Source organism: Chlamydotis macqueenii, chromosome 1, assembly GCF_036417535.1.
Source record: "Chlamydotis macqueenii isolate bChlMac1 chromosome 1, bChlMac1.mat, whole genome shotgun sequence".
Lineage (NCBI taxonomy): Eukaryota > Metazoa > Chordata > Aves > Otidiformes > Otididae > Chlamydotis > Chlamydotis macqueenii.
In genome coordinates, this window is record NC_141556.1 from 22,484,134 (window position 1) to 22,507,403 (window position 23,270).

A 23,270-nucleotide genomic window follows, 5' to 3' on the forward strand; every position below is an offset into this window, starting at 1 on the left:
ATTTGCAACATCCTGACGTGGAGACAATATTTGTAGAAGGGAACTTCTAAACTGCAACTGCTTTAAGACTACATAGGGAGGGGGAAAAAAAAAAATCTTAAATAATCTATGATCCCCTCCTTCCCCCCAGCCTTCTAGGACAGCATCATCAGTATCTCCCTAGCACCTGTCACCTATTTAACAGAGACAGTTTACCTGATAGCAATTGCTCAAATTACCTTCTGTTTCTATTGTGGAGCCTAGCAATTGTGATAGGTGGCAGACTGAGAACCCAAAATTAAGTTCACATAATCCCTCTGAAAGAACTGACAAATCTGCGTGGACACTGTTAAGCTGCAACAAGTGATTCCAATAATGAGCATATGTTTACCATGTAATTACTGTCTTTCTAAATCCCAAATGAGCAGTATGTGAAGACTTATGTAAAGTATTAGTGCAGTTAAAAAAATGATCTGAATGCATATCCAGTTATGAGCCCCTAAAAAATCCTACTTACATTTCAAATATGTGTATTTGAGCTAACCAGCTTATAACACAGTACACCCAATCACTGCAGACTGCTGACTATAAAAAAAGCGATCTGCTACATTATTTTTATTATAACAATTATAATTTCTTTCATGGGGCATGCTACCAGTTGTGCAGGCTATGATCTGAATAAGAAATAGCATCAGCCGATCCACTGACACAGCACCATTCATCTGCAATTCCACACACACTGAGTCTGGGTTTCAGGTATTGTATAAGTTACCTTCGAATCTGCAGCCCTGAAGATGGTTCAAGCTCACCATCAGCCTAAGTGATTTATTGCTGATTATCAGTTATTCGCTGTAATAAAAACAAACACTACCAGCAAGTTTTCCTACTTGCTAATGCCAAACCACACACAGGACTTCTGCAGTTTCTTTATTTATAACCTACTTTTCTTCGAAGGCTGTTTGAAATAGCCTGAGTTCTCAGGTAAAACATTTGGAAATTTGAGAATCTCCTCATCCTTCTGTCCTTTTTCTGGATTTATAGTGATTGTTAAGAGATTTCTAACCACTCTCAGAGAAAGAACAGCCATGGCACCTTCCCGGCTCGCTGGAGAGAAAAATGTATGGAATGTATTTAAATAATGCAGTTGAACTTTTTATGAGCAAAACTCCCTTCATCATGTTGAATTACTTACTTGTAATAAGTTACTTGTTCAACACTGGCCAAAATAAAGTTTATCCACTTACAAAGAGCTAACCGAGTCAGAACTCTTAGACTTCTGTCTCAATACTGTTAATCTCTTATTGTTAATTCAGCATGTTAAGAGAAAGGAAGCTGATTTTAATTCATTTAACAGAACCCCAAAGACTAGATTGTTCTGTTATGAACAAATGCTTCAAAGATTTTCTGCCAATGCTGTTTCCTCTCCAGCTGGGAATAAAGTTTTCCCCCTATTAATACAAATCAATCATTCTCTGCCTCAAATTCATCTTTGAAGTTTCCAGTGATCTCAGTGTTCCTTTTATGAACATAGATTTCTTCTTGATATGTAAGAATTCCTTTTTATTATAAAGGTATTTTAATTGATATTTGTTGATTAAGTTTAAAAAACTTGAACTGTAAGCTTCATATGACATGTACTAAAAGTACTGGGAATGACCGATGATACCTACACACAAACAATGGTCAAAGGATGTTGTCCTGGTACTTTCAAGAAGATAATCTTCTTCTAATGTTCTGCAGTTGCAAAATACATATCCTTCTGGGCACCTGGTACCACAGACTGTGCTGTGAGGTGATCTGTGCTATTTTCATCAGAGTCCCATGAAAGGTGATGGCGGCAAGGAAAGTCCTCCGACACTGGTAACACAGCAAAGAACAGTGCAACGATTCCACGCAACAGCCAGTTAACCTCGCAAATCAGAGCAGCAAAGTAATTAATTTCCATAAAGCAAAGCACTGTAGGCCTAACAGCAGTCTTGTCTCTGGAATTCAACTCTTATAACGAGAAATTGGAAGAGTGCCAGTATTTTGGAAGGTTTTTACCACACCAAAGGCAGTAACAGAGATACCTTTTGCCATAAACAACCAGTTTGATTAACAGTGTAACAGGGCAGAGTGCTCCTCACTCTGTCTAACCTAATCACCCTGAATCTTTATATAATCTCTCCAAATTCTCCTCCGGGAAGAGCAAATTTGCCGTATTTCAATCTGATATTAGGCTTCAAGCATAAATAATATATGGAGATGAGCTAAAACGTCTCATTGATTAAAATTCTACACTGTGAGCCTGTCACATTTCAAAGTGCAAATTGCTTCTGTCTGGCCTGCATTCAGAAGTCAGTCATCTAAATATACATATACACTCGCTTGATTTTAAGTTTGGTGTCACAGCTGAACCATAGATCACAACCAGAAGAGATTTTTCTCTACAATGAATTTGTAAGTAATGATGTATCTGGTCAACTGATTATCTAATGAGACAACATTATTACACGGTGTGGCTGCCTTCACACAGCTGTGAAGAACTCAGCCAAGACTTGGGTTAAAAACTAAACCTTAGGTTTCTACCGTGGTTTGCAGCACTTTAGCTACAGCTATAGTCCTCAGAGAGCCCAAGACATCAAGCGAAATGGAAGGGCATGGATACCAAATCTGCATAGTAATAACTTTTTACATGTTTACAAGCAATTCTTAAACATCAAATACATCTAGGTAGTTTCCCTGGAAAGCAAACACAAAAATGAGCCCTAGCAAGAGCAAGGAGGAGCTATCTGACCTCATGTATTTATGGTTAGTACTGCAGAGACTGTACACAAAAAGCAAAGCTGGTCAGGGAATCATGATGTGTGTTACTGTGTCACATGCCCAAAACATTTGTTTATAGAACTCTGAAGTCCAGTGTTCAAAGACTGAAAAAGTCCTCCTAAAAGCAGTGGTCAGACTTGCATAGTTAACTATAGTGAATCGGGATGTCAGAGAAGCCATACATTTGTCCTGTCATGATAACTTGTTTCTTAAAACCACCTTAGAAGAAGAAATTATTTCAAAGTGACTTCTTGTAGTGGCCTTCCAATACCTAGAGGGGGCCTACAGGAAAGACGGGGGAAAACTCTTCAGTAGGGCCTGTTGTGAAAGGACGAGGAGTAATGGTTTTAAAATAGAGGGAGGCAGATTCAGATTAGATATTAGGAAAAAATATTTTACAATGAGGGTGGTGGAACACTGGAACAGGTTGCCCAGAGAGGTGGTGGATGCCCCATCCCTGGAAACATTCAAGGCCAGGTTGGACGAGGCTCTGAGCAACCTGATCTGGTTGGAGATGTCCCTGCTTATTGCAGGGGGGTTGGACTAGATGACCTTCAAAGGTCCCTTCCAACCCAAACTATTCTATGATTCTTCTGTTTGAGAGCAACATGTTCATAAAAGCTCTTCCTGTAGGAGTTTGCTTTTAGGTTGCAGTTCAGATAACCAGGTGATTTTCTAGATTCAGGTGGCCCCCAACAAACTCAATATTTAGCATAACCCAAATGCTGTAGGGTAGCCAAAAGGTCAACAGAAAAAAAAAAAAAATACAGTCCTGCCTTGACCAGAAGCATATTCAAATACACTGCTTTGTAAAGAAGAAACTTCTCTCAGGAAGTCACACTAATTCAAACATGATAATGGCAGGAATAGTGTAATGGCCACCAGCAAGAGAAATGGGAGGAAAAAGATGCATAAGCCACGGTCATGCTTTCTGCCAATAGCTGAAGAAAAATAATGCAGAAACATTCATCCCTTTCCAGAGTATTTTTTACTGTTTACTATTTCTGGGACTAAGCCTTTTCCTCCTTACCCTATTATAAGTTAGGAGCAACTGGGATTATTTTTAAACAGCCAATGTGAGGGAAAGATTGGTAAGGTCTCCACGATTACCTCCTAGGAAAAAAAACCACAATCATACAGCAATGCCAAAGAACCCTAGGATGCAATTCTTCTAAGAATTAAGGTTATTAAAACAAAATTATTCCTGAACTATTTTCTGTACCTCAGTCTCTTTCAAAAATGCATAATTTTGCTTTTTTTTATTTTTCCTTCATGCTGCCAACTGACAGTTTTAAAGAAAAACACAGCACCTGCAGAGATGACTTTCTCAAATGAGAATTTTAAACAATACTTATTTGACTTGTTATAAAACTTGTTATTTAGTTATTATTACATGCTTATATAATGGAGGGAGGAGAAGCCACTCAAAACAGAATGAATCTGTTGCGTTAGATTTGTTTAGAAAAAAAATTAACATACATAATACTTGTAGCTCAAATAAACACACACAGAAAACCTATCAAACAAACAAACAGAAAAAGGGCAGATGAATGTCTGCTGGTAATTTCAGATTATACATGACACATTCTGGCACGCGCATCGTACTGATACACAAAACAGTTCTGCGTTTGTCCATTTAGCTGGATGCAATGGGTGACGGTGCAGAAAGCAAGAGCCATTTCAGAGAGGGAAATTGCATGGAAATAAAGTAATTTTCAATTGCCCAGCATTTTCCGAGGCTGAAGGCCACGCACTCTGACAGAGAGCTATGAGGAAGGTGGGACTGATCTGCAGCAGTGCACGAGTGCTGTGTTTGACCCAGGTTATTAAGATAATGACACAGCAGCTATATTGACATTCTCAGTGAATGAATAACCTAGATTTTCCACACTCGTGGAAAATACTAAGAAGCTACCAAAAAGCCCAAACAATACAAGGCTAAGTAATTTCACAGTAAACTGACAAATCATAAAGCTATAAAGGGGTTTCGGTAGGCAATTGTCATCGCCATAATTCTGGCTGCACTGCCAGCCATCAAGACACAAACCAAAGATACCTGAAATGGGTTTGAGTAATTTGCAGGAGATGAGGGTACACCTCTGCCAGAGCTATTTACAATGGGCAAGTCGCTACAGAACAGGCCATATAGGAGTGACTTGAATCAATCACGCTTTACAGAGAATGGCAAATCTTGAAAAACAGGTATTCATTTGATATTTATTTGGAAATTCTTCTCTTATATGTTGCAAGGTTTCTGTTAAGATTAAACAATACTTTTCATGAAAGCTATATGCTTATACCTCTTCAAAATATCGCATGGCATCTAGCCTGCAAAATGATCATGGTTTCTTCCCAGGGTCCAGATTCTGAAGAGGGCAAAAACTTTAAGGACTGACAGCATCACATTCAGAGCTCCAGGGAAACTAGTCCTTTACCAGCAACACATTCCTCTAGTTTTCTGGAAGCTTCAAAACCTGTGTGACTTGAATTTATTTTATGGACGTGACTGAAAAGCCTTCCCCTCCTTCCACTTCCACAAATAAGCAGAAAAATACCTTCAATAACACAAGTATTTTAAACTCTGCCTTACATGTGAAGAAAGGTCAACATCACTAGAAAGTCCGATTTTGAACTCCTACAAACTGGGAACACGGCATACTATAATAAAAGGAAAGAAAAACAAAATCTCAGACAAGTCCTTTCAAAATAAAAGCAGGTACTGCAAGGCCTCTTTCAAGAGGTGAGGTAAAACATGCCCTTGCCCTTCCTTAAGTTGGGAGGGAAGCCCGTGACGCTGTGGCCAGACACGTGCACCTGTGAAACCGTGTGAGTTTGCCTCCCCAGGCAAGTGGCAAATGCATCTGCTACAGGATGTAATTCCCAGTAAGCAGCATGCTCTCTGTTGATATGAGCGTATAATCTATATCATTTTGCTGAAGTTCTTGGCGAGATACTACAAAGACCGGTCACCTAAGCCTAATGTAATGCAGCGTGGGCATATGAGCCCCAGCAGTTCATGTCTGGTGGCAGACGCCACCCCAAACTGTCAATTCTACCCTTCTGCTGGAGGTTGCCATCTCTGGAAGAGGATGACCAGCACACTTCAGCATCAGTTAGCGTAGCAGGCTGTGAACAGTGATGGTGGGGGGGGGGGGTCGACTTTCATTTCCTTCAGCCATCCTTGCTAAAGAAACATAGCTGACAGCTGGAGCAGTAACTTCTTAAATCAATTCAGCGTGAAATTCCAGAGCATTTCTGTTGATGCCCTCAGAAACGAGATGGCTTTAATCACCAACTGGCTGACTTACTGTAAGGAGATGGGCAAGGTGGCATGCTTGGTGTTCTCTCTCGTTATCTCTTTATACAGCAGTGTCCGCAGGAGACAAAGTATTCATTAGCTCCTGCCACGGTTAGTCAACAAATGCTTCCTGCAGCTTGCAAGGATCTGGCTAGCTCTTTAATCTTTGCTGGAAAGAAGGATGATTAAAAAACCACCCTATAAATATGCACGGTTCAAGCCTGTTTGTCATTGGCAGGTGAAGACCACAAGCCCAGACTAACTGTTAAGCAGCACAAGGCTAACACTGCCGCAGAATTTTGCATCTTTCCCGTGAAATACCTGGAAAGGTTTTTCAGGCATTCAGATGGAGTTGCTGTACAATGTCAGAATAATGTGTAACCCAACTGGATTCTGAAGCTCCGTCTCCGTGAAATACTTTTCAGCACTAGAGGTTCTGCCCAAGAAACAAGCTATCACATCCTCAAAGTGATATACTTGCACTTCTTCTTCTCCAGAGGAGGTATAGTACACATATTTTCCCTGAAGTAACTTCCCCAAGTTCTGTTGACTTTAATTAACAGAGCAATGAGGTAAAATAAATTTTTTTTCAAAATCCATTTTACTGCGAAACATGGGCATTTGCAATAGCCAGCAACTTGTGAAAGCTGTTGCTGTGAGATACAGAATTAGAGCTGAAGAATAATAATTTGCTATAGCCCTGGCTTTAATATTTTAGAGTGAAGGATCACCTGTGCTGACAGGGGCTATACTTCGCATGACTAGGAAACAGGAACAGCTTCTCTGACATCCATTCATTTTTACAGGTTATAACACAAATGGTTTTATGAGCACTGGGAAGAATGAAATTTGTTTTCTAAACCGATTTGTCCTCCTGTGCTTGACTGGCTCTTTTAACAGAATTGCATGAAAATAAAGAATATTCCCCAAAGAAATATCAGAGAACTGGAATTGAAAAACAGATGAGGGAGGCAGAAAGAGATCAGCACGGTCTTTCTACAGGATAAGCTTCACTGAGTTTGCATCTTTGTGGATACCCATGAAGGAACGCTTCAGGCATGGCTCTGAGATGGCCGACCCAACTGCTCTGCGCCACTAGGCAGGGTGACCTGCCCACACAGAGCCTTCTCCTTTCCTTAGCCTGGACTGTGCAGTCCCAGCTCCTCCCTGCAGCTGACCCTCAGGAACTAACTGACTTGACTCATTTTCTTTGGTTTGGTGAGCTGGTGGCCGTGTGAGACAGCTAAGCTGGCTCGCGGTGCAGATGGGCGAGCTTCAGAGGTGATACCAAGAAGAACTGGGGCAAGACCACCTATTTGGGCAGGAGGAGTCTGTAGGAGAACGTGGCTGAGAGGGTGCCAGAACTAACATGGAGATCATCCAGCCTTCCTGACCAAGAAAAATGTCTAATAAAACATGTATGTGAGTACTTGAGGCAAACCTATAATGCCATTTTTAATCCCAACATCCAAATCGGGAAAACTGCAGTGCTTCAGCTAAGGCTGATCATTCTGCTTTTGTTTTTCTCCCATCCTCGTCTTCCTGGTGCAGCCAAACAGGGGCAGGAGGACACAGCCTGCTCCGTGTAGCACAAAATGGCCTCACCAGCTCTCTCTCCCTCTCTCAGCACTGACAAACAAGTAGGCAACCCCAGGGACAGGAGCTCTCCAGACATCTTCCGGCAACGTTTTCCTTTTAGACAGGCCAGTCTTAGGGCCAAAAAAACTCCTGGCAAATGTGGAACCAGTTGTCTGATGGATGCTGCTGAATCATCTGTCTGGGGACAACATGCTGCAAGAGCCTTACTCTGGGAATGGCTGGCAGCGGGGTGGCCCTACAAAAGCCCAGATCTGGGGAACAGCTGTAGGATCCAGTTCACTCGCAGCTTACGGTTTTGTTTTCAGCTTAAGCTGGATGGAAACCAAGTCATTTGTCGGCGAACTATAAACCACTGTCTCGCCACCTTTGCAGGCACGTGTTTTCACCAATGGCCATGCTGTTCCTGTGCCTTCCTCCATGACGTTGCACGGGGCTTTTTAACTTACACAGGGCCAAATAAGCAACGGATTTCCCCTCTCTTTCCTCCTCTCCCCCTGGCTTTGCAGAAGCTAAAGTGGGAGCACCGGCTCGAACGTGAAATCAGGGGGGTAAGAGCTATAAGCTTCCCTTCCAGTTGGCAGTCACAGGGCAATTTGGGTAACACTATCCTTCTGCTGAAATTCCTCTCCCGCGCTGGAAGGATCACAGCAACCCACCTTGCTGAGTGACTCTAAGACTAAACTCAGTCATTGGCTTTTAAAATGTCCTTTTGTGATTTACAGTTCGACTCAAAACTAATTTAATTATTTTTTTCAAATTCTTATAGGGACAGAAACCTCCTGCCACCCAGACTTTTAATTTATCCACAGTTCCTCTAATTTTAAACAGGTATGACATTTTAAAAAGTAATTTAAAGAAAAGCAGTTATTGACACATTAAAACTTAATAGCTCTTTGCAAGACGTTGCATTTCATAATCAAAACCTCCTTAGAATTTTCATTAAAAAATGAAATCGCTGATCCAACAAACCATAACAGCTGCAAATTGGGTCTGGAAATAAATACTTATGCATAAAAAACTACTTATTAATATTTTGATGAGGCTGAGGTATGTATTTGAATGAAGAAAAGGCACTCCACAATTAAAAAAAGAAAAAAAAAAAACAACCCACATCACAACTAGAAGAACTATTGACTTTCATGGGAGAACTCTCAAGTGGCTTAGAAAGTTATTGCAAAGGTGGTTATTAACGGCAAAGGTGACTTATCAAAATTAGAGAACTTGTTTCTTTTTGGCACTGAAGGAAAAAAAAAAAAAAGAAAAAATAAGACTAGAAGAGGTCTACACTACACCCTGTATGCAAAAAACACACAAAACAAAAAAGCAACCCTACAGTTTTTTATACTCTTGAAACTGAGACCTTGACTGCAGCATACCTGTTAATAGGATGCCTGGAGACAAGAAAGCAAGAAACGTTTTCTCACCATTGTCAGGATGAGCCTGTTTAAACACTAATTGTGAGAAGTCAAGCTTGGCTACCTAGTGGGGTTTCTCCTCTCAGGACCCCTCTGGCCCAGCACAGACTCCTTTGCGGGACAGCTACACCGCATCCTCCTGTCCACGTGAGACTCTGGCAAAACCTTGTGCCATGAGGAACCTGCAGCAATTTGTTTCGTTTCCTTCCTCTCCAAGAAGCCCAAGGCTATTATGCATGTCACCCTTCCCATGTGAATTAGTAGGTTCTGGATCAGAGAGATGGAAATAGCGCCCTAGCAAATCAACAGCCACAGTCCAGAGGGAGGAGGTGACCCCAGCCTCCTCTATGGCCTCCCCCAGGGAAGTGCAGTGCCGTGGGGCACTGGGCAGCCATGTAAGGAGGCTGTGGGAGGAGCATAGTAGAGGGTGAACAGGAGATAAACAAGGTCTTCATGGTCTTCCAACGGCAAGAGCCCAAGCCACACAATGCAAGGAAGGAGGGATGTTGAGAGACTACATATAAGCACATGGTGGATGGAGACTGTGGAGCAACTGGCAACTTGGGACTTCTGAGGCAATACAGAGACTCCTTCTCTGCCCTCAGGTCTGAATGGACAGAACTGGTACTGTGCCATAATAGCCCAGGATGGGGAACAAACTCCATGAAGTGGGATTTCAAGGCCCACAAGGCCTGGACTGAGCATGAGCACTGGGAGGAGGAGCTTGGTGACGGTGGCTGGAAATTCCCTTCTGCAGGGATCAGAGGCACCCATCTACTGACCAAAGATGCAGTCATGGGAGATGTTTTACTTGCAGGGTGCCAGATTTGGGATGATGCAGAAAGGCAACTGAAGCTCACCCGTCACTCCAACTACCACCCCTTGTTGCTCATCCATGTAGGTATCAATGACATTCCCATGGGGGACCTGAAACACATGAAGAATCACTTCAGAGCTCTACGGGCAATTATGGGATTCCAGGTAATACTCTCCTCAGTCCTAGAGGCAAAAGCCCAGGTAGGAGTGGACAATTCCTGCAAATAAATGTCTGGCTGCATGACTGGCATCCCAGGCAGCACCTTGGCTTTTATGACCATGGGACTCCCTTGAGCAGTGAAGATCCACCTGAAAAATGGAGCAATGGAGAATTGTTGCCCCTTGCCTGAAAGGGCCAGTGAAATGTGTGGAGCTCATTTATGGGATAGATGATAGCCTGGGTGAATGTTTGTGGGTTGGCATTAGAAGAGAGACCAATAAGGGTGGCATTGTGATGGGAGGTTATTGCAGACCACACAGTAAAGAAGTGGATGAGGTCTTCTGTAAACAATTCAGGGAAGTCTCCAGACCACAGACCCTGGTTCTCATGGGAGACCTGAACCTCTCGGAAGGATGAGGGAAAGCAGACTTCTGGAGGGTGGCTGGGATGACTTCTAAACATAAATGCCAGATGAGCCACAAGGGATGACCCTCTCCTAGTGGCAGTGGTTCTTAAGGATGTTGTGTTAAGTCTTACTGATGAATTAGCATCCAGTAATACATTTATATAATATATAATACATATACACACACACATATAATTAAAACCATAACACTGCATTTCACATACACATTATATGCTTCTTGCCTTCAAATACATTCCATGTGTGTTCTAGAAATGTGGTTTAAATCATATGCACAGGCACACATAGAGAGCAAAAAATTCTTAAACTGAGTGTAAAATCCAAACACTTTCCTTATAAAAAAAAGCTGTCATCTTATCTTGCAATTATATCTTCCAAGGCCAACAAATCAGACCATGTCACACAGCAGAAAGAAGCGTCTATTCAATCTTCAGTCATCTAACTTCAGCTTGGAACACTATTAGCAAAACTATCCCCTCCTCAAGCCCTCAAAAACAGTCATTAGTGCAAGCATTGCTTCAAAATGAGAGAAGGTCACAAACAGCAAACAAACTACATCTTCTGGAACATATTGAGCCCTTATTGCTAGAAAACACAGCTGCCAAGCATTACCTGAAGTAATTTTGCTGTGGAGCTCAAGTAGTTTAAATTAGCTAAGTCCTCAAATACTTTCACACCCTCTAATCATGACACTGAGTACCAGAAGGTTCTCAGGGCTGGTAATCTACATAATTTCCCACTCGTAGTCAAGAAACACAGACCTTATTTGAAGTAGCTCTTGTTATTATTGGCATTTCTTTAAAAGAATACCTTTTTGCCAAGAGGCATAAGAAAACCCTAGCTAATGTTTTTGTACGTTAAGCCAAATAACACATGTTCATTGGACAGCAACTGCCTCTATTTTGAGGTAGCTTCACAAACTGGAGTGACTTGCCTCTGGAGAGAGAGGCATGAACGAGATCCAAAACACACAACCATGTGCTGCCTCAGCACTTACCTGGTGGTAACTAATGCAGACCCTGTGAACGGAGCCTTGTAAAACAGCTGTTGAGGCAACGAACCCAGAGCAGCTGTGCGATGCTGCTAGAAACCAGCCACTGCACTATCTGCAGGCCTCTTACCTCCTGCTTTAAAGGGGTTCCTAAGAAAAGCAAGCATGTTCTTGGGAGGTTTAATTTCACTACAGTGGTGTTCAAGCTCGCATTAGAAACTTTGATGGTGCCACATGACAGCAAGAGATTCCAAGATCAGACAGATGACGCTGGGACAGATGAGGCCAGCTCCCACTCTGTTGTTTCACTCAAAATTTCAAGTATTGGAATTCCATAGAGATTATTAAATAAACATCAGACTGAACTAAACTAGTACCATTATCTAAATCTCAGTCATAAAGCAAGTTACTGGATGTCAGTACTTCTCATCTCAAATAGGTTTTTGTACAGGGCAAGCCTATGCTGATAGTAACTTCAAAGGCTCTACATTGCTTTGGCAGAGAATGAAGATCCAGAGAAAATACCAAAATGTAGCCTTCTGAATTACTTCTCCAAAATTAAGAGATTTATTAGCCTGACCATAATGAAGGAGACAAAGTATATCACGCAATGCAAGCATTTGGTCAGAAGAACGTACCAAAACTGAATTAATGAGGGATTTACCTGGGAGAGAAAGAAAAGACATAAGGAGCTCATTCTCCCATTAAGCTAATAGGGAGAAGGCATATTTCAATATGGATCCATTTTTCTCCTGTTAAGAGAGACTGTCAATCAAAGTCAGTCCTTGACGAACACCACCACAAATTGAGAAAAGAATAAGCCCGTAGTTTCACTTGCACAATGGCTTTTTGTTGTTGTTGTTGTTGAGTCTGAAGGTAGGCTCCAAGGAAAATGAAGACTTAAATGAAGTTTTATCCAAAATAGACAGACACCTTTGAGTGTAAGAGAGGCAAATTACAGCTAGGGCCCACGGGGAAACTCAGCTGCTTCCCCACAAAGGGAGCAATGCAGGTTTATGCAACGGAAGCAGATTTTATCAGCCCGCTTTGGAGGAGAGCATGGTTATCTCTTACACCACGTGCTGAGAGAATCCGCAGCAGAGCTTTAGGGCATTACTCCATGAAAGGGATCCTCTAAAGACAGTGCTGACTGGAGGCATTTCCAGTCCTTCCCTTTCTCCTACAGCAATTAGTTCCTACACCTCTCCACAGCTCTGCTAGAGCTGACCACTCCTTCCACGGAAGTGCTTTTTGCAGCATTTCACAGAGCTGGTTTAGAGCACAGAGCGCAAAGACAGCTTGACAGACATGGATGAGGCTGAAGGTTCACAACAAAGTGCTGGCAGCACTCTCTGCTGACACCACTGCTGATGTGTCCTTGGCCCACCATCAGCTGTGCTGCCACATTGTGCTGCGTGGGAGCAACCCAACTCAGGAAAAGGCTGCCAAAAACATGGAAGAAAAAAAGTAAGCAGGATCAATTATGTGAAAAACTATTAAAAGAGTACAAAGGAAGGGTGTGTCTCACATTCATCTACACATGGACACAGGCCAAAAATTTTGTCCCACAAAAGCACAGTTTGAGGTGGTGGTGAACTTCAGTGGGGACAGAGGAGAAACCACAGAAGCTGGAAATCCTCCCTCTGGTTTTGCTGATGAAGGATACAGAAGAGGGTGCAATTCCTCCTTCTGCAGTATCACCACTTAACGGGCCTTCCAGCTCACAGTGCTTCATGAAGTTCTCCTCCATGTCCATATTCATACATGCTGGAAGAGCACTCTAATCTAAACTAGACTATGAGGAGACCAACAGATCCTTTTCTGCCATTGCCCTGACTTAATTCTCTGTTGATAACTGCATTTGTTGTATCTTCAGGTTCTCCAGGAAGCATGAGTTGGACATTGTGTGGATTAACTTCTCATAGCACTGAGTTTTGTTGTTAGGCCCAACAACATGCTTGCTGTACTCCACCCACCAAGGTCTAAACTGAGGTGAGCTCAGTGATCATCTTCTCTAAAATAATCTGTTCTCCTAACACTCAGAGAGCAAATTATGGCAACAAGCCATGACAAATCCTCTTGGATCCCATGACCACATAACAGAGCTAAACATGCACATGACAATACAACTGTAGGTTCAAAGCACACACTTCCTTGACTGTGTTCTTACCCAACTACTTCAAGCATAGCCTAAGATAAATGATTTGCTGTAAGGCAAGTTACAGGCACTAGTCACAACTTGTATCCTGACACCATCTCCCAGCTCCAGCTACACTAGCTGAAGAAGTGACTGCCCTCAGCCTAGTGTCTGTCCAGACCCCCGTGGAGGTTACCAACCTTCAAAGCTGCCAGTAGAGCCATTTGGATGATGTTCCCTTGCACATTTCTGTCAAAAACAGCCAGGTGTGTGAAGACCTACTATTTAAACCATTCAAGTTGTCCCTGTTAATTCTGACCATGGGAACAGCTGACAAAAGTTGTGGTTGGAGGAGGAGCCATGATCTGCCCAACAGTTCTTGATGCCAGCACCAGTGGCTCAGAGGAGGAGAGAACAATAATCAACCAAGGAGTGCTGGCAGCACACGTTGTGTTGCATCTTCAAGCAGTAATGGAAGGGAATGACTGCAAAAGCAATAAACTGAAGTACAGGAAAGCTATGAATTGCCTGTGCTTTCAGACAGAGCCACTGAGGCACAACACCTTCTCTAGGGCTGCATGAGCAGGCTGTGGAAGAACTTAACCTTGTACCAGCTTCCTCAGGCAGACCATAAACAGATGGGTGGTTGTGGAACCTGCCCTTTCTAGTGGAAGGGTTGCTGGGGAAAAAAAAAAGGGTGGAGAATGCACAAGGTGTAGAAAAAAATAGAAGTTATTAATTGGACAAAGGAGTAGATCCTGAGTAGTCCCGTATACTAGTGGTCCTGTCACAAACGAGCCCCCTAAAAATCCCACAAATCCACTTGCTTCTGGGTCAATTCTGTTCTCCTTCCAAATACTTGTATTTCTTAAAGCAATGCACCTAGCTTCCTATAAGGGGAAGAACTGCTGGTGCCACAAAACATAGGAGTAGTGGAGTGGTGAAGAAGTGGTTAAAAACAAAACAAGCATACATAATAAGAGAGAAAGTGTTCACTGCGCAGAGGCTGGAGAAGGTCATAAGGGACAGTGGCACAAAACCAAATAAATGATAAATGGATTTGACATCTGCATTCACTTCTCAGTAAAATCCCATGAAGACTTTTGCTGGCTTTTCTTACCATGTGTGCGCAAATCCAAAACATACACGCTGAGCTGATTCCATCCACCACAGTGCTTTTAAGTGTCTGCTTTAGCTCAGGCCTGCGGCCTCATTTCTTCCTTCTTTTTTTTTTTTTTTTCACCTGCGAAAGAAACTTCTTTCTCACAAGCAAAACTCTTCCTGAAAAATAATTCTGTTTACCCAGAAATGCTTCCCACCCCTTCCTCTCAGTGAGCAGAAAGCAGTAAGTACTGTGAAGGGGCACTGTGAAAAAATTTTTGGGGAAAGAGCACTGCAAACACTTATGCTGGCTTCTCACATCACGTTATGACAGTCAGTCTGCACAGCGTGCTGAGTAAGTGCAGGGCTACTCCGCTTCCTTGCTCAGTGATTCATTTTTTAAATGGATGTCTGTAATTATAAATGTATAAAGGGTTTGAAAAATAATCTTATCCTGGACAAATGGAAAACCTAAATCGTCAACTTTGGCAAATGAGGGGGTCTGCTAAAAATAACTGTGGTATTTCTGGTTTTGCAAAAGAACAGTATTTTCAAATAAGTTGGAGACTAGTGTATCTCTGTGGCCTCTTCCTGAGCTTGAAGACAGACAGCAGGAGCGTCCTGCTCCTTACAATGAAGAACAGCAGAATGAAATTAATGAGCACAGGCAATTTAACTGCTCCATGATGAGTTTACCAATGGCACTAATGAAAAAGGTAAGAATCATGCCAAGTACAGACTGCTGCTCTTCGGAGGAACTGCTGAGAAATGGAAGAGGAGGTGGCTGGCAAGACAGGAGGAATGGAAAAGGCTGAGGAGGAGACCAGAGCAGCAGAGACTTCCTCTTTTGAAGCCTCTGGGGAATACTAGAGGGACGGGGAACTTAAAGCTCTTAAACTGTTAGGAGAATATAGCAACAGAAGAAATAATATCTTTCCCCTCTGAGCACTTGGAATAAGAGTGAACAATAAAACTTTCGGGCATCTACTAGTAAGACAAAACACACAGTGAATAGACAGCATTTACTCCTCCATCGCGGGCCAGGAATGAGGGCACAGGACTACTCTCCCAGAATGCCTGCCTCCCGGAAGAGCCAATGGGGTGCGACCCATCGGGGCGAAAATCCCTGGCTCTGCTACTTGTTGTCTGTTTGTTTTTTTTTCTTCACCCTGCAGTTTTGTCAAACTCAGAAGTTGCCAAAAACTGGGAACTTTCAAAGTGGAACTCAGGAGCTTGAGAATAAACAGGGGAAAGGTTCAGTCTCTGTTACACAAAATTATAGTTTGGGCAATTTGTGAAAAATCATTAGCTCCAGAAGCGTGAGGAAAAAATGAAACCTTGCAGCATGACAGCTGAAGCATGACAGTTTGACTATTGCAACAGAAAAAAAAAAACAGTTTTCTGAAAGTATTTGTTCCATGGGCGACACAAAGAGAAAGTGCAAGGACCAGTTTAGGTAAGTAATATTTGGTAGCTAAATATTAAAAAAAAAAAAAAAAACAACCTAATTTTCTTATTTGAGGAGACGAACAGCTGGTATGTTTTAAAGAAGATAAACATCCAGACTCTATCCTTGTTGTTTGCGAGTTGATCGTTTTTTTAATAAGCTTTTTCAAGACTGGCTGATGCCTTACTCAGCAGCAGTTTGCCATAGAGGAAGCTGTGGCTAAGCATGAACTAATGAATTTTGAAGTTCCATGAAGTAGTAATAAAAATATGCGGATCTATATATTTTTGTGAATTACTTATACATAGAAAGGATATGAATTGTGATACAGCTGTTCAAAAAAAAGAAGGAAATAAAAACAAAAAACCACTGCAAGATTTCATTTTAGGGCTGCTTTTTTTTTCCAGCAAAAATGTTTAACAACGCAAATAAAAAAAACTCCTGCTAACAAGCTGAGCTGTCACATCTTCTGCAGGACAGTATAAAATGGGCATTTTAAAACAGAAGACATTGTACACACAGGCTGTTTTCCACATCAGCTGCAACTTCTCCTTTTGTAATTTATACTGTGGTTTGAAAATGCCAGGAGCTGAAGGGTTACACAAGCTTCTACTGTGAAACAGAATTTGGAAGGTACTTCCACATTTCTCTCTAAATTACGATGAAGCCAAGAGATCAAATATATTCTAATTAATGGACATTTTTAAAAGCCTTTTTTTCAATGAGATTGTTATACAGTGGCTTCCTTCTGTGATTAGCTTTATATTCTTGATTTAATATCTCAGCTTGTTTTTTCTAATGATCAAAACCATCCTTGCAAAGGTCCCCCATGCTCACGCACTAATCTTCAAGACATCAGTCTTCAGTGCCAATATCAAAGTTGTTAGCGTGAGCGGTTTCCATGCACCACATGACTGGTGGCTTTTTGAAGATGGCTGAATGAATCTTACTCATTTACCGTGTTCCCCTTGGAGGTTATACATGCCTCTGTTTACAGGTATGCTAGAATATGCTACATCCTTCCTTGTAATGTTTCCTCCAAGTAGCTATTCATCCAGAGAGACCACCTTGTGATGCATGTGGTCCCTTCCCAGGTCCTCCCTCACTCATGCCAGAAGCCCTGGTCTTGGACCTCTGTGCACCGAGAGCCAAGCAGTGGTCCCAGCCTGCCTTGTGGCCCTTGCTTTTTACATGGTCTCTCCTTTCTGCAGAAGGCTGTCACGGTTTGGTTCAAATCCACACTTTGGGGCTCCTGCTGGAAAGCATAGGGCCCAAATGAAGAGTGTAATGCAACTAGTTGTGTCAGCAGCTGCTTCCTACCGCATGCTTGCCAGCAGATATAGGTGAGGAAGCCAAGAATGCGTGTGTACAGAGGCACATATGTTACCGCTCTCTCCTTTCCATTGTCCTCCCTGGCCAGCTAGGTCAGAAGTCAGCAGCAGGGGTGCCAGCAGGGTTTGAATGGCGTACAGCAGGATCAGGGGCTTGGGCCAAGGGATCTGCAAGAGGCAGCAGTTTCCGGATCCCAGGGGATTTCGAGGGGTCTCGCCTAGAGACAAAGCACAATGGCCTCCAACAGCATGCTGGCTCTTCAAGGGAGAGGATTTCTCAACTCTTGTGTTTACGGGCACAGCCTTTATGGGTCTCGTTTGAGAAAGGAAAATCTGGCATAGCCCTCTGAAGAGACTGCCAACCTACAGCTGCTAATTTATGAATTACTAATTCATAAATGTAGGGCTTTGGGGAGGTCTCTTTGCCAGAAAAGTGGTGCAGACTTTCTCTTTCTGACAAGCAGCAGCAGTACGGCAAGGGGGTGGTGGTGGTATGAAGTACACCCCCACACCCTGGTCTCCAGCACTTGTGTGCGTGGTTTTTCAATCTCTTCTCTATGATGACGATTCAGAGGCACCACTCAGCTGCCCACCTGCTAGCCTTAGGACTACTGCAGCACTTCATGAACTTTAATCCTCCCCCAACCTATTCACCTTCATCAAATGAACATCAAAGCCTCCCCTGAAGTGTTCAGGAGGGAAAGTTAACATTTACTGTACATTAAATGTGAACTGGATACACCTCAGTTCACCTTTGCTTTCACATACGAGTCAGAAGGTTGAATCATACAGAGACAGGACTGACCTACTCAGGTTTTGCTCAAGGTATTGAGGTTGCTTAGTTATTCCTTTTAAGCCAGACTCTTTAAGAATCTGGCACATAAGACTGCAGGGTAGCCTCAATGTTTCTGAAAAGCTCATTAGGCATCTAGCTGTAATCCAAACCCACAGCCTTAACGTACGAATATTTGACCTTTCATTACTAGACACATTCTACAGAGGAGATGCTGTTGAGAGAGCTCTGCCCGGTCTCCTGTGGACATTCAGCTACATTAGACAACTCGAGGTGCTGAGAAACTGCAGCACTGCAAGGGAGAGGAGAGGACAACGTGCAATAAAGATATGTTAAAGAAGGCTTATTTCAGCTTCTGGTATCTTGGATTAGGTATGCAACAATTTTGGGTTCAGAAAAACTGGACACTTCCTGAAGTTTAAACCCTTTTTATTCAGAATTAACTGCATGCCTGTGTACACAACTGAGACATCTTCTGCACAGCCAGTCCCTCTGCCAGCAGCTGACTAAGCCTCAAGGATGGAGGGAAAGATGGGAGAAAGAAGCAGGCTGAATTTTTGCCTCATATGCCAGACTTCTTCCTAAGATTGAAAACTTGACTTGTAAGGAATGAGTTTACTTATAAGTACATTTTTAAGGCAGAGTACAGCAAATGCTTGCCCCTAGTTCTGCAGCAGCAGCTTCTGCCAGGGCAGATGTATGGATCACAAAACCAAGGGAGGGGGAAAAAAAACCAAATAAAAATCTTGATTCCTTACATTCTTGATTCCTTACATGGCAGCTTAAGAGAGCACATGAGGATACCAAACCACACATTTATAGTTTTCACGCAGAGGGCAAATAAATCACATTAGACACTGACTCCTTAAACACTTAGGATAGATTATAAGCACAACTAGCTCATTGCTGGCAAAACCCCCCAACTTTTAACAGTCAGTTTATTTAAAACTTGCACGCTAGATTGGAGCCTTCTGCACAGCAAGCTCTAGTATGCCAAGTTGCAACCCAAAGTGACTCTTACTACCAGACTATAAACCCCTCAAAAACAGAGCTAAGGCTTCATTATGAACCTGGTGACAGACTCCTAATTATAGTGGTGCTATCAAGCATGATAAAGGCTGGTTGGTTTTATTTTAGTCTCATCCAAAGACTTGTTGGATGCTGGATTAGCTCATCTTTTCACTCCTGTTGAACTGCCATATGTTTCTTTTTCTCCTTTATGTAGCATTTGGCAGGAGTTATTTGTCAGCATTTAGAAAAAGAAAACATGTCTGCAGAAACTTCATTTCTAGTTCTTTCCATGCAAAGTTTCTTGTTTCACCTGACAAAGCCTCAGAAATTGCATTTTCATGTCTAAAGCAAAACTGGATAAGAAAAGGCTGCTATTAAAACATAAAATATGGACAGGAGACTCTTACACCATCCTGATCACAATACTGCGGCATAACATCTCAGTTACTTTTTCAGTTTACTTCAGTTTATTTAAAAGATACAGATACCTCAGTAAAAAGCTGTCTCTTTCTCCCTCCCCTTCCACATCAATTCTGCCCGATTTCATATCCACTTCAAATACCTGCAAGTAAATCAGAGCAAAATGTAGCATTTTACTAACAGATTTGATTATTTATTCCTCACTACCATCTACCAGCATTGTTGCAAAGATCCAAGTTGCACAAAACAAATCACAGGAATAAAAATAATATTGATGCAAGGGCTTTGAAAAAAGCCTCTTGTTTGGCAGCTATAAAACCACTGAATTTCACAAGCTTAGCTAATGCACTGTAGCAGAAAGGATTTAATTGCTTCTTCTAATCCCAGAAATCAGAGAGCTCTGAAGAACTAAGCAGCACCTGTATGGGGACAAACCTGGAAACCAGTTAGCAGCATCTTCGCTAGACAGAAAGAGAGCTCCAAACAGTTATTTCTTGACTTCACAGGCTTTGGAGAAAAATTGAAGCAATGGAAGAACTTTGCAGGGGCAGCCAGAGCACAGGCAGATTACTTCCACTGCTTTACAAAACATGCTGGGAGAGAGGGGGGTGGTGGCACCACCAGTCTCAATTATGGAGCAGAATTAGGCAAGGAATGAGCATTTCGCTGCCCCATGCAATCTGAATTAGCTACGCTCTGGCCATCTCTTCCTGCTGGCCTTCCTCCCCTGCCTCAGCTTCCTCTTCAATGAGAGCACTTCTGCTATGGCAAGCAAGGTATTCTTCCACAGGCATTCCCCATGAATAACATACTCTCCCAACAAATTACATAGATTCATCTCCAGATATAGTTTATTTCAGAGGAGAAAGACAAGGGGCCTTGAAAGGCCCCCAAAAGTGACCGAGAAGCAAGATAATGAGAACTAATAGAGCACTTCTGCAAAAAAAAAAAAAAAAAGAGAAAGGTCACCTGTCAGAGCTGCTATTCAGCTCTGCTAAGTGGTTTTATTGATGGGTTATTAAAGGATTCCTGTCCACCTTCAGCCTGAGAATGGTTTTACAAAGCAGATAATAGGGAAAAAAAGGAGAAAACATGTTGCACCATTTCTCTCAAACTACATGTGTTTGACAGCCTTTAGAGTTATATTCTGTTTTACTTTTTTTCCATAATGTCCTCTATATGTCTGTGCTTCTCATGCCAACCAGGGAAGCAGGAGAAACGCTGCCTCTTAAAAAACTGACTATAAAAATACAAAATTGCCTTAGGTTTGAAGTGTCTTAACCTGATACCATTATGCACTGGGAAGGTGCATAATGAAGGTATGAGTTTTAATTAAATTTTCAAATGTTATTTTTAAATTTAAGTGCGGTCTTCCTGCAGCCATGCCTCATCTCCAGCTGTAAGCTTTGGATGGCTTAACTCCACCGTAACCCAGTTTGCCTGGAAATAAGTAATATAATTGATTTCATGATTCTCTGAGCCCTTTGGCGTAGGCTTTCAGCTGCTCTATTTGCAGCTGTAGATACGTAGTAGATAAAGACTAATGCTGCTTCTACCCCAACTCAGAGATGCTGACTCTGCAGGTTTTAGGAGCTCTGCAAGAGAAGCCATGAGATGCTCCTGCAATTTCCATGTAAGTGGGCTAACAGAAAACTGAAAGGGTAAGGCAATTTTGATGGCTAGATCGTAGCTTCTGTAACCAGTGGACTGTCAGCATAGCTGAAAGCAGAGACAGATTTCCTTGCTTTGCTGAAGGGGCTTCGGTGTTTTCCTTTCCCTTCCCCCTCCAGCCACTGCAGTGGCCAAGGGAAGACAGAACTTGGGTCTCTGTAGGGATGGGTCAAAATCTAACCAGCACCTGCAGTGACACACAGGCAGAAGTAGCACCCAACTTCAACAGTGTCTTTATAGAAAAGCAAAGAATAACTAAAGAGCCACATGTTAATATGAAAAAACCTACAATGAACAAAGGCAGAAGTAATTCAATTTTGATTGCTTGCAGTGTTCTGCAATAATAATCTGATTCCTACCATTACAGCCAGAGAAAAAGAGATGCCATTGACAAGCACTATTAACAAATTTGATTTTCAGCTTGCATTTTGTAGCCTAATACACAGCGGTTACAAGGAATGCATTAAGCTAACGGATACTGTGAACAATGTATAGGCGTATACCCATCTGCTGTCTACAGGGACCTCCACCTGTACTACATATGCCTATTACACACAACTTAAAGCTCTCCAAAGCACACACAAATTGCTCTTGTGGTCACTATCGCTTTCTGCCTCATTGACATCTTTCACCTTCCTCCTCTGTATGGCCCGGGCTCATGAGAGCCATGGGGAAGCCAGGCACCACATGTCCCCAAGTGCCCGTGCACGGACTTGGGCTTCTGGGGCTGGGTGGGAACTGGCTTCCTCGCTGCTAGGACCAGACTGGCATAGCCTGCAGGCATCACCTCTTCATGGACATTTGCTGCTAGGAATTAAAGACCTGCTAGCTGGTGTTGACTGAAATGTTTTGAGGACTTGCACTTCAGCCTATTTTGGTCAATATTCATAGAGAGAGCACAAGCATCTCTGACAGTGGCTCCCCTCTCCTGCCAAATCCTGCCTCTGAGCTGTTAAAAGAAAAGGTCACCTAAATTTAACAGGACTAACAAGATATTTTCTCAGTCCTCTTTCTTAGAAACAGCTGAGCTGCTCTGGCTAAGTGCTGTTTTTTCTTTTTAAACAACAATAACAGAATATTCAGCGAGAGGCAGGCACCAAGTTAAAGAAATCTCAGCGCAAGCTGTTAAAATTTGGCAAACTTGTAAGAGGCTGAAAATAGAATCTTATAATGGGAAGTGTCAAACAACCTTGATAATAGGCAGCATTACCAGTCTGCTCTGTAACTCTAAATTATGTTTTATTACAGTGTTAAATATGCCTGAGCTCCGTTTACCAGTTCCACCATGGCCAGCCTGAGAGCAGCTGCTGGCCGATGGCAAATTAACAAGTTGTAGTTTTCCTCGTGTAGACAAGAGAGTAGTTGTTTCTGGCTTTCAGCAGTCGGAGCAGGTTCATCTCAGCGGTTTTTATAGAGCTGAGCACGTTGGCATACGGCCATTAACACATTTCTCAGGTGGCTCCCTGCAGTAATGAGGTGGCTTGAACATATGAGAAGTAAGCTCAAGTTAGATTTTTCCAGAAGCTGGTATAGATGCAGTCAGCAGGTGATAATGATGAAAGTACCACAAAATACAAATATTTCAGAATTTCTGCTATTTTGGAAAATAAATTAAAACTCAAGCTGACACTCAGGATGCCCAGGGCCTTGATGGTACTACAGGGTAGGGTTTATAAGGCCAAGTCCAGAAGGGGGAACAGGGACCTTTCAGGGTCCTTCAGGGACCTTTCAGGACCAGAAGGGTGCAGAGCAGTCTGCCTGTGCTTATCAGTCTCTCTCCTGGGAAAGATGAGCTATATGATTGCCCAGCTTAAAAGACTGGCACTTTGTAAGGACTGAGGAGTTTCAGCCTGCCTCCAGAAAAGCTCTTCA

At 42.5% G+C, this 23,270-nt stretch overlaps 1 protein-coding gene across 6 annotated transcripts in view; it reads right to left on the reverse strand.

Annotated features, from left to right (window-relative positions):
- The window catches only part of PLXNB2 (plexin B2), a 258,670-nt gene that overhangs the window by 193,447 nt on the left and 41,953 nt on the right, over positions 1-23,270 (reverse strand). For 2 of the 6 annotated variants that reach the window (XM_086747126.1, XM_086747113.1), the window contains exon 3: positions 19,796-19,869. The exons of the other annotated variants lie outside the window; for them this stretch is intronic. The gene's annotated coding sequence lies outside the window, so the exon portion shown is untranslated. The remainder of the gene's footprint in view (positions 1-19,795; positions 19,870-23,270) is intronic. 6 annotated transcript variants of the gene reach the window in all.